We start from the raw sequence: 11,347 nt of genomic DNA, 5'->3' as shown, positions 1-11,347 counted from the left end.
TTAAATGAAAGATGCCATTAAACTCGCTCAGCAAAGACTGTAATGCTTCCCAGTCTCAGAATAATGAACCTTTATGATTGCTCTTTGCTGGAGTGACAGCTCCGTGCTACTGTAAAAAACATCTTAAGCGCGTGTTCCACTGCTGAGGGTTCATGCACTACAGTGTCCTCACAGCAGGCACCAGGCCAGGCTGTCAGCATTATTAAAATTAGTTAAGCATCAGCACTGAAGCATCATCCTGGGCTACGCTACATTTGTGGAAACCAATAGATCAAATTTATTTTGGATCCAGTGCAATCAGCTTTTAGCCACAAGCTTTGAAACCTTATCGCAAGCAGGGCTATTGATCAACCAAATTAGCTGATGGCATCATCTTCCTCCCTGATGAAAGCAAAAGTTCAGCCTAGTTTTAAGATCATTCAATGCTAACCGGCTCCACCTTGTATTTTCCAAGACTCCTAAATGGGTGTCTGTCAGAGACAAAGGAATTAAGCAGCAGCCCGCAAATGTCAAGCAACAATGGAAATGTGACAGTTTAGCAGGGCAGCTCATAAATATTGTCCTTTGTTACGGAAGATGTCCAGGTGATACGTTTACACAGTGAGCAGTTCCAGTGTGCTGTGCCAGGACTTTGAGAGTAAGAAATCTTTACAAACAAATGAAAATTCCCAGGAAAAGATGCTTTCCTGCATAGATCTCATCTAACCATTTTCCACCTCAAAGCAGTATAACAATACTGCCAAGTTAAGGATCTCAGCAGCAAGCAAGACTAGGATTCTATACTAATTTGGCCAGTCAGTGAATTACTCTGTTTTTCCTGTACCACCCGCATGTTCTATAATCTGTCATGCCCAACAGCACCGGCATTGCCTACGAGCCCACACCAAAAGACAAGGTCCACCAAACCAGAGGCAGAGGCGATGGGACTGTCAAATAAAAGGCAGCAGGCAACAGATGTAAAAGAGGCAGGGCTGCTCCAAAAAAGCAGACCGTGGAGGAAGCTCTCACGGTACCTGCCACACAGACAGGCAAACTGCTGTGCTGCCGAGCTGCGGGCACACGCGGAGGCGACAGGCTGCCGTTTTCTGCTGCTTTGTAACAGATCATCTGTGAGAGGGAACACAGGAAAGTATTAACACACTGGACTCCCAGACAATCTCATCTCAGCTGGCTAAAATAAAATAAAAAGTCATTGCAGTGACCAGGGCAATTACAGCTTTTCTACATATGATGAACAGAGAGTGTTTTTGAAACAACTGCTAAATAGTATTAAGAAGCAACGAAAACCAAGACTTTTAAGATGTTCCCTATGGGATTATCATCATAACCATTCAACTCCTCTCTCTTTTCTCCACGTCTCATCCATTATCCACAAGAACACCTGCATTTCCTGCATATTGCTATTAAAGTGGTCATCAGCAGACTTTCTCATAGACTTTTTCTCTGTATTAAAAAGAGATTTGGTTCCAATTTTCCCCCTCAACTTTATACACCGTGCACATTGATTACACTAGATTTTTACTGAGAAAAAGGAAAATGCATTTGAAACAAAACATCAAGGAAGCACTCAACAAATTTACAAACTGGCAAGTCCCCAGACTTGAGCTTATGTCACAGAATGTGAGCAGACCTGACACTTGACTCATTTACACCTCTAACTTCTGCTTTACGCAACTTCAATGAAACCAAAAAAAGGGAAAATGCTGCATTCAGATGCACTTTTGTTTGCACCAGCTCTACATTTATTTAAATTACGTGATCACCTCAGCTGCTCACTGAGAACACTTCCAGCCTTTGGAGATATTTTGACTGCTGTGTTTATTACAACTGCATGCATTTATTTCCATTTGGTATAATTTTTATACAAGTAGAAGGATAATCACGGAGCAGTTCAGCTCCAAGGCAGTCTCTTCACAGACAAATCAGCTCCTGCATTAATTTGATTTCATAGCTGAGTTCTCTGGGGTATATGCAAGTTAAGTATCAATTGCACGGGTGCATCGGTTGTTTGCAAATGTGCCCCATTTAGGACCTAATGGTTTGATGTGTTCCTATACCTCATCATGTGTTCCTATACCTCATCACAGTATCATCTTTTTCCAGTGAACTGAACAGGAGAAGAGATAAACAACCACAGATTTTTCCAGGCTTTAAGTTAGCAAGTATTTAAACGACTAGAAAAAAAGAATATCTTTACAGCGAAGTGTAAGTTCCATCATTAAAAGCTTGCTGCCATACCTGAAGGAAAGTTAGCAATCAGATAATAAATTCTGGCGGTGGTGAGCTGTACTTTCCAGAGAACAGCTACCAAAAGTTCTGGGCAACAAACCCTACCCTGGGGATCAACGTAATGGAGAAAAAGAGGACAAAGACCCATCAATACAAATGCATGTGAGTGCACAGGCATTAACTGATCGAACCTTCAGACATTCAGCACTTAATGACAGCTGACAGGGCAGTGTCGGGATGTATCAATACCATCCACATTCGGTTCAATCAGCTGCAATAACCATGTGCCCCCTGTGAGCTCTCTCAGAACGCTATGCCATCAGACAAAGTTTTAAACAAATACTGTATGTGTATCAATTTTTACCAACAAAAATATCAGGTTAAATAAATGGCCTTTTGGAGCAGTATTTCTGATACTCTTCAGGCTAGGAGATGCTGGAGGACGGCTAGGAGAAGGAGCTCGCAAAGGAAGGAAGGAAACTCCTCAGCAGGGGAGCAGCCACGGCAGAGCAGTGACAGATAGACAGCTACGGCCAAGGCAGCAGAGATGTCAAGACCCAGCTCCTGTCTGCTTCCCACTGGAGTTGGAACAGTGGGCACATTTTCCCACTCTACAACTTCCCACTCACGTTCCTAACCCTCTCTCAAGCAGTCTTTGCAACCCCTGCACGTGCGCAGGCCTCCTGCTGCAGAGGTGCAGTACAAACGAGATGCTGAGTCTCTGCTGGACACCTTAACAGCCAGGCCTGGCCCTGCCCAGGAAGCCCACTGCAGCAATTCCTGTGTAAGGCCATGGGAGAGGAGCAAGGATCGGCTGCATGGTGTTCACGTCTCCTTGCGCAGGGCGATGTGCTGGATTATTACACCTATGAATTAAGGAATCACTTGCAAACAGTGAAGCGGCTTCCTATACAGATGCAGTCACAACAATAAACCTGACATTACCAGACCCCATTTGTATTACCAGGGTGTATTTTAAAGCAATAAAAGTCCTACAAAGTCACAGGGCTTGCTTTACTTTCAAAGCAGGCAACAGAAGCTAGTTAGCTACCTTCACTACCCCCACCTGGTCTGATGGCTTAGACCTAGGCTCCCTGCTATCCCATACAAAACTTCCATTAATAACCCTACCGTGTTGCATTCACTTGGAGCTCTTAATTCATTAGAGGAACTAATGAGTCTTAAGAGAAAAAAGGAGTCTCCAGGAACAGAAGTATCCTTGTGTCCCTTTTACAAATTGGGGAAACTGGAGAGATATTTGGAGTGCTCTATGGGAGGGCAGTGAGAGGGCAAAAGAAATGAAGTCCCAGGGTGGTGTTCTGACTATTCCTTTATCCCAGCTGAGCACATTACTGAATACATACATCATACAGGGGAATGCTAGAAGAAGAAAAGACAATTCCCTTTCACTGCTTGGTTTGTGTATTTAAGGACTCCTGGGAGGTTAACATTGTACAGGACTCAATGTTTCCTGCATTTAACAAAGGCCTAAGACAAACAGAAACGCTTTCTGCTGAGCCTCAGAAACGGGATGTCACCTCCCTGCTGTCTCTTCAGCAGAGCAGGAGACCTGGAGACTGCACAGCAAGCAAGCTCCGACCCCACCTTTGTAAGTGCTTCTTCAGCTTCAGTCCCATGCTTCTGTACAAGCGTTCCGGAAGGCCACGACTGAGGGATCAAAGGAGATGCTGAAACCTGAACAGCCCCTTTCCAATCAAACTGAGGAAATAAAGGCTCAAGGATATGAGGCACTGCATTCAGTCAGCATCTTCATAGCCTACAGAAGAAGACAGACAATGGCAAGCAGCCAGGAGAAAGAGGTGAAGTTTTTGTCTGGAGCTTTTAAAGGCCAATTTCCTTCATGCTAAAAAAATTACCTGAAATCAAGTTTAAGCGCCAGATCTCAGGACGCACACTTTGCACAGCAAGATGGATCAGCATAGGGAAATACCTACCCCTCATCTGGTCCTCTAGGCCACCACTCTGCCACCAGCCTCTCCCCTAAACACCCTTCAAGCTACCGCAGGACCTCAGAGAAAGCCCCTCTATTTCTCCTGAGTACCAAGTTTCAAAAAAGCACCGAATGCAGGATGGTTTGGTATTCAGGTTACATTCTGCAGCAAAAGGTCACTGACAGGTTAATTTTTATTCTGTCTTATTAAAGCACATTAGAGGACTTCATTCTGAAAAATGTGGTTGATTGCTTTCCTCTCTGGGAACTCTACAAGCTCACTATCAATGAACTCCTTAATCCAATGACAGTAAGTGAAATGAAGTCTACCCTCTGTGACTGCACGGAACAGGATTTCAGAGTCAATCATAAGGCAAGAGCAGAGCCAGCAAGATTTCTATTCAGTTTTCACATCCCTTGAGCATACCATAAACTCAACAAACAAAGTTCTCTCTGCTCTCCATGCAAGGAGCCGAGCGAGCTGCACCTCGCGGTCCATGTTCAGGAAACGTGGGATCCCACGGACAACTTTGCTGACCCAACATGACAGCAGGATCTGGGATCCGACCTTGCACAGCTGATTCCACTGTACTCTTTTAGTGCAGTGTTTCTAGGATGAAACTCCCAGGTTTTCTTGCCAGCCCCTACCTGGTACACCCCTAGCCAGACCATGACTGTTTTAGGTAGGCATAAGAAAATAACACAAACAGCAGTTTACATTAGGACTTTTGCTACTGCCTGCACTGACAACAAAGTTAATTAATATCGCTCTTGCAATTTCCAAGGAAGGAGGGAAAGTTTAAGGTCCTTTTCCAGGGATCACAAATAATACAGAAGCAGTAGCCATCAGGAAGTCTGGATAAGCAACTAGATAACATTCAGTATCAATAAAATACTCTCCCAGGATCGAGTAGGGGGTCATAATTCCCCATAGCAACAGACAACATTCAGCTCCTACCCTTGAGATATCCAGAGCAAACAACTGTTCACATAAAGACATCAATTCGCAGCTTTCACACTTTGCACTCAGACAGCACCTCCTCACCACCCTCTGTCCCCACACCTTGGCTTCTCCGAGAAGGCTTGACAGAAGACAGGTCCCAGTGTGCTGAACTCTTTTTACCTACAATCTGCTTTGAGAAGCCCCTGTCTGACAGCGATTCTGAAGGATTTTCTGCTATTCAGCAGTGCCTGAAGCATTAAGGGCTGCCCTCCTAGTGAGTGTGTGTGTGTGTGTAACACTAATGGAAAGCAGCTGGTGGGCTGAAGCCGAATTAAATAAAAAAAAAAAAAGTAACAGGAGGAAATGCCTTTCATACAGTCACACAGGCTCAGTCTGTAATTGTGTGAGAAGCCAAATGGATAAGGGGGAAGGGAAAATGAGACAAAAATCTTCATAAGCTACTACAGAGAACAGTGGAAACGCACTCTGTTACCAGTCCAGGAACAGAGAGTAAATGGCTCTGTCCGCTGTGCCTGATTTGCTAATCACTGCAGAACGGTCTCCCTGCACACGAGGACAGACTGCAGCACACACACAGACCTGTCTGACCTCAAACCTGAGGCAGGTACCCATAGCAGAGCAGCTGTTAGTCTGTACTCAGCTTGAGAGGTCAAACTGCAGTCCAAGATACCACAGCTTTTGCAGCACTTGGCACCCATGCCAGACAGATTAACCTGGTCTGGACACGCCATTTCAAGCTGCCCTCACACCTCTAATTACTCTGCAGTGCTTACTGGCATGACCTCGTGTGGCTGCTGTCAGTGCAAGGATCTCCACTGCGAGTTTGTGTCTGCTCAGACAACAAAGCAAGTATCTACCTGTTTGCCAAAAGCTAAGTAAACTGTTTCTGAATAGCCCATCCTCGATAATTATTTACTGCATAGTTTTTCCAGTGCATTTTCTGCTCTGCATCAGTCAGGGGAAATGTGACAGAACTTTGTTTAAATCGAGACTGGCACTAACATGGTCATGGATTAAAGCACACACAGCAGCTCAGCCAATACTTGGGGCCCAGACTGCCTCCATTTTAAAGGGGTGTATGTTAAACGATCCAGTCGAATTGCACCATTTGGCATTAGTGTAGGAATAAGTCAGTAGTAATTCTTTTTCTTTATGCTGCCACACTGGGACAATTTCAGGAAACAGCTGGAATGAGGATCTTCTTCCACTCTTCCTAAAAAGAAGTAAAAGAAGCAGCAGAGTCATCCAGAAACCATGCATAGTACCTTGCCAGCAGCAGGAGACTCTCTCAGATCTATTTGACACGGATACATCTGAAGAAGAACGGGGAATGTGCACTTAAAAATCAGCAAGGATGTAACCAAAGGCCACCTCTGCCAGTGAGGGAGCTGCACTCTGTAAGCATTACTGCCTCTGGAAACAGTTTCAACAGCAAAGCAACAGGAAATGTCAAGCCACTATCACTGAACAGCAGACACTTCTCATGCTAGCAGAGTCAAGATGTCAAGAGAGTCAAGCATGGGAACGAAAGTAAAGCTTTCTTTCTGTCTCTGCCTCTCCATGTGGCCAATTCAACAGATATGTGTAATCTTCCATCCCGGACCTGCGTGGTGGGCATATTTGGCTGCTCTTTCCTAGCTTGTGCATGTGCTTTTTACCCCTGCTGCAAACTCCTAAGTAATTTTGTTCCACCTGAGGCCTCACAGCATAAACTGAGATGACTGATACCTGACCTGTGGTGTGCAGAGCCCTGGGAGGCCACGGGCTGCTTCACAGGGATCAGCAAAAGGTAGCCAGGGCAAGGAGGTTACCGTTAGCTGGCTTCAACATGCTCTAAAGGGGCTTGAAAAACTGTGTCTGAGAAAGCTCCGTGGAAATGGCCAATATCTGCAAACTGTGAAGGTGACAATTATTGTTTTAGACAGTAAAATCTTGGAGACAGAGCTCATCTTTTAAACATATTCTTGCAGATGGAGACTGCTGTGCTGGGGCTGAGGAGAACTGGCTGATGTTCCTGGCTGTATCACCAGATAACAGGGTACATTACTGGACTGCTGACAGCAGCCGAGTTATTCATCGCTCAGCCTTGAGTTTATTTACCTGTGGGATCGAGATGGTCACACTGAACGCCTGGAAACCTTAACAAGCCTCATGGAGGAGCTAAGCACTGCCTCTGCCATGGGATACCAGCATGCTGTGATCGTACCAGTTGACGCAGCTATCAAGTGCTACCACTACACAAAAGATAAATAACAAAACCCATAAAATTTCACAAGAGTAGCCTGCGTATCTGCCATGCTGCTGTATTTGAGTCTCACGCTGATTTCCAAGGTCTTATTTTCACAAAATGTGAAGAATCAGTATATCCTGAGCCTGAAAGAAAGAGTCTGGAGACCAAATTAAGCTGTCTGAATATTGCAGAGGAAATGAGGCTGAAACAATAGGAAACTGAATGCCAGAACTGAAACATGGGACTTCAGGCTATGTCTGAAGTTTTCCTTTTTTAAACGTTTTTCCAAAACAGTCACTTATCTTTCAATTCGTGGGTTAAAGAGCAGCTTAGGGATAGCAAAAAAATGTTTAAAAAATCTTCAGATAGATCAGACTTCCCAGGGCACATTTCTTCAAAGGGGAGATAATATAGATATCTAATGCCTAAGAATCCGAAGTGCACTGAATAAAAAGAGAGGCTAGCAGAAATTTCCAGGGCTGTGTTACAAACTTTCACTCTGAAGATCAAACTGTCCTAAAACAGTCAGCCATCTCATGACTGTAAGAGTGCAGATAAAATGCAAGCTCTGTGGTCTCAGAGGCTGCCTTTGGCAGGAAGCTCGGGAAATCTCTCTTCATGAGAAAGGCCCAAACACAGTTGGAGCAACATCTACGTCTACACACACAGAAACGAAGAAAAGGCCAACCCCTTCCCATGTTGAAACACACTGTGTCTGGCTGCCGAAATCCCCTGAGCTTCCACTGCCCAGGAGGATTTCCGGAGTTCAGAACCCGTTTTGGCTCCTGATCAAGGAAGGCCTGAAGCAGCTTTCAGGCTTGCAGAAGCAGCTCTTCTGGAGCTGTGTCTGGAGTCGGAGCATCTCCCTTTTTTGCTTTAAATTAAATCTCCTGCTCTTCTCTCCTGGCTGCTCTCTCTGCAGCCTCAAGTTAGACAGCTTCTGAAGTATGCCTGGTCTTGCAGCACATGGAGAACTGTTAGAGCCAAGGGGATCTTGCATGTGCTTAAAGCAGTCCCTGGGCCATTTCTGCCCCAGCAGCATCTACCGACTTTTTCCCTTTCGTATGAGCAACCACTAAAAAGGGATCCTACTTCTCCAAGCCACAAATACCTCTCTAAAATAGGATAATCTAAAATAAGATTATCTGAGCTAAGGCTGGTTTGCACCAGTGGAATATCAAGCTGTACTCAGCTGCGTTTTGAAGAAGGCGGCGTGGTAGCACCTGGGAGCAGAGCGTGAACATGACAGTAGAAAAAGCCAGGAGGATGACACCAAAGACAAGGACAGCAAATAGAGAACTGACAAGTTGTCGTTGGGGTACAGAAATAATGAGAGGAGGACCGACATTCTGAAAGGTCTTCACAGGCCAAGGCTGCAAGAAAGGAAGCAACAAGGCAACTTGCGTTTTTTGGAAGGAAAACAAAGAAATTTCAACTTTTGGAACATTCTTTTCGCTAAACTGAAACAATGGAAAGCAGTTTGACTGCTAGAGTGAACCAGCAAAAAATTCCTCTGCACCTCTGCCAGATCCGTGTTTTCCCATGTACACAGATCCTGTGGTGATCAACACGGTGTCTGCATCGTAATCCTGAGCTGGAGCACTCAAATACATGCCCTTTGCAACCAAACTACTGTGTGGATCAGAACTGTGCTGTTAGATGAGTGATACTTGCAAGCCCTGGCAAAAGCACACAGCTACATATTTCTTAGAATGAATAAGCATAAATGAATTCATCATTTAGTTCACTAATTAGCACCAGATCCTTGAAACTTGGAGGCCAAAATAAAGAACCGCCACAAAAATTTTAATCTGGAATGCTGCCTCAGCTCTGGCTAGATGGCTGAAACACAGCATCAGGCAGCTCTGCACAGCCAAGTTACCCTGCTCTGACCGGGGGTGCTCCAATGCCCTCCAACAGCCACACAGATCCGGGGTGCAACAGGACACAGCAGCCCACAGAACGCCTTGGTACCTGCACACCAGTGTGGACGCAGCACACACCACTATAACGATACGGTTCAGAAATGAATAATGGTGTGTGTGGCCCAGGTCTCAGCTTTTCATGTACATCTGTTGGAAACGCTGAACTGTCAGCACAACCCTGACTGTTAACACAGTGACGAGCAGTGACAGCTCAGCATCTGCGGGCAAAATCAGACAGGAAATCAACTGACTCTTTTTTTTGTTTAAACAGTGACTCCCGCAATGGAGCCTTGGAGGGCCACCTGCTGTCTTGATACAAATAATAATGAATAATATAACAACAAGATAAAAAAATAATTAAAAAGTGCAGTTTGCTGTATTCAAACTACTGCTTAAACCTCCTTGATCCATAAAAGCTTTACCAACATTGAAACTACCACAGATTTTATGCAGAACTATAAGCTTGGATCACATTAGAGTGGAGCACCTTCTGCTCAACTCTTTTCTTGCAGCAGCAACACTTAGGAGAAATTTTTTTGGGGAAAAAAAAAATCAACCCTGGAATTACCTTGGGTTTTTTGTCCTGTTTCCCCACAAATTTCCCCAAATTCTTTCAGATTTTCCCAGCTCTAGCTGCCCTACACCAGCTCAGGTAAGTTATCTACTGGAAGTACAGCTTGGACCTACTACATTTTTGTCCCACATATCTAAATCTAGATGTCAGCTTCTAAAGCCAATTGTAGGCTCTCATATCACAGCTGTTAAACTTCCTAGACCTCTGTACCAGGAGGAAATGACAAATTCATCTCTCCCCCTGGCCAGGGGTACAAAGCCAGACACTTTGAGCAGCAGAAGTTTCTGTATAAGAAGAGAACACAAGGCAAAGCTATGACAAGATGTTTTTACAGCTCAGTGAAATAATGCAGACAAAAAGAGTGACAGCCAAATGGTGCAGAAGAGTGAGAATCACATTCAGCAGACTGTCCCAAACCAAGAAGCTTCTGTTTCACAGCGAGAAGGAGGACAGACAGCATTAGAGGTGCACATCTGTAAAATAAAAATACTCAGCACCTTGGTCATAGGGAAAGGGCTGTTGTGCTGAAACCAAGCAAACGGCCATGCCTGCTTGGAATTCCTCTGCCTACAGCCAGCAAACGCAGCGCATCACTGTGGCCGCTAAAACAAACACCATCCAGAGAGAGGCACGAACAGCACGAGAAGCACTGGGAGATGTGGAGTGACTCACTGGTGTATTAAGCCAGAACTGAACTTCTTGCACAGAGATGAGTAAAGTGGAATGAATCAACAAAGAGAAATAGTTGATCTTTTTGTTAATAATACAGCACCACTGTACTAACTGTGCTCAACTGCCTGCAGTGCCATGGCTCCGCCACCTCCTGACTGCTTTTGTTCACCCTCTCTGTTATTCTTGAGTAAGAAAACAGGACTTAAGCCTGCACACATTTAATACCAGGCATAATGCTGAATGATCCCTGTGTGGTGAAGATAAGATGCTCACAAATATCCGAATACTCTGTTCAACTGCCACGTTCAGGAACACGCTCATAGGTTGCATACTGAAAGATTCCCCTGAGAGTCTCATGATGCCTGGGGAGCCCTTTCACCTCAGCTCACCCTCTCTGGCTTGGCCCCAGAAATCTGCTTTCCACAAAAGCATATCCCTTCCCCTGTTCAATGCTTTGCCTCTTGCACCCTCCATAAGCCATTACTTGAAAGCCGGTATTGCCACCCCTGTGTGGATCCAGGGATTGCCTCTGCACTGGTGAACTTGCTTTGCAGGACAGGAACCACTTCTCATCCTCAGATGCTTTAATCTCAAAAAAATACCCACTGAAAAACTGTTAAAGAGCAATTCTTGCCATCGTTGGGAAATACTGTGTTAAAGAGGTGTACAACAAAGACAGGCAAACAAACGTACTTCAGCATCCCAAAGTGTCCATGGGAAGCATTTCACCTCACCAGAATTCATCGGCCACACGGACAGATCCCCAGGATCACCACGGGACCATGGCACTGGCTCTGCCACA

The sequence above is a fragment of the Mesitornis unicolor genome, unplaced genomic scaffold (assembly GCF_000695765.1).
Source record: "Mesitornis unicolor isolate BGI_N332 unplaced genomic scaffold, ASM69576v1 scaffold14398, whole genome shotgun sequence".
NCBI classification, from domain to species: Eukaryota; Metazoa; Chordata; class Aves; order Mesitornithiformes; family Mesitornithidae; genus Mesitornis; species Mesitornis unicolor.
This window is presented reverse-complemented; position numbering follows the sequence as displayed.